The following is a 1,151-nucleotide window of genomic DNA, read 5'->3' as shown; positions in this document are numbered from 1 at the left end:
CTTCATTCATTTGTAAATATTTTTCTAACCTCAACATTCTTTTTGCTACCTTTCACCGTTTTTTTGTTAGGCCCTGAAAGCCTGGGCCTTTCTTGCCCAGCCAGGCCCGAGCTAGGGCTTCTGCTAAGCTCCTCACCACCCCCCAACCCCACGCGTCACGTTACCCGGGGCAACGGCGTCAGCCACGAGGGTCAGGGTGCGCGCGCAGCAGGAGCAGGTGAGACGCGCGTCTCTGTTCCGCGCTCGGCTCGGGCGGGGGGTGGGGTGGGGCTCGGCCGCCGGCCGTCTCCTCAGAGCCGCAATCAGGCTTGGCCGGGGGGGGGGGCGGGGGGCTCGGCCACCGGCCGTCTCTCAGAGCCGCAGTCGGGCTCGGCCGGGGGGGGGGCGGAGCTAGGCGGGGGTGGGGGGCGGGGCGGGGCTCGGCCGCCGGCCGTCTCTCAGAGCCGCAATTGGGCTCGGCCGGTGGGGGGGGGTGGTGGGGCTCGACCGCCGGCCTTCTCTCAGAGCCGCAATCGGGCTCGGCCGGGGGGGCGGGGCTCGGAGAGCGGGGCTCTCGGCCGGCGGGGGCGGGGCTCGGAGAGCGGGGCTCTCGGCCTGGGCACCCCCCGCCCCCCTCCCGTCCCCCCCCGACCCCCCCCTCCCTCCCCCCCCCGCCGCCCCCCCGTTCCCCTTCCCGCCCCCCTTCTCCCCCCCCACCTTTCCCCCCCTCCCTTCCCTTCCCCCTCCGCCCACCCCTTCCCCTTCCCTTCTCCCCCCCGCCCCCCTTCCCCCCCTCCCTTCCTTCCCTCCCTTCCCCCCGCCCCTTCCCCCCCCGCCTCCCTTCCCCCTGCCCTCCTTCCCCCCACCCCGCTCTCTTTCCCCCCAGTCACTCTCTCTCTTCCCCCCAGTCGCTCTCTCTCTACCCCCCAGTCGCTCTCTCTCTTCTCCCCCCCGTCGCTCTCTCTCTCGCTCTTCCAACAACAACATGCCCTCGAAATATAATATATTATTATAATATATATATATTATATTATTTATATTTATATTATTATATTATTATATTATATCTATAAAAGAGCTCTTCTGTCCGTCTGTCTGTCCTCTATACACTCAAAAGTTATAGAGCGTACCTACACATGTGTTATATCAAAAGAAAGCTTATGATTCCGGAA

This window comes from Somniosus microcephalus, unplaced genomic scaffold, assembly GCF_052327205.1.
Source record: "Somniosus microcephalus isolate GS21.2 unplaced genomic scaffold, FLI_Smic_1.0 unresolved_chr9, whole genome shotgun sequence".
NCBI classification, from domain to species: domain Eukaryota; kingdom Metazoa; phylum Chordata; class Chondrichthyes; order Squaliformes; family Somniosidae; genus Somniosus; species Somniosus microcephalus.
The sequence above is the reverse complement of the archived record's forward strand: the minus strand, read 5'-3'. Positions refer to the sequence as shown.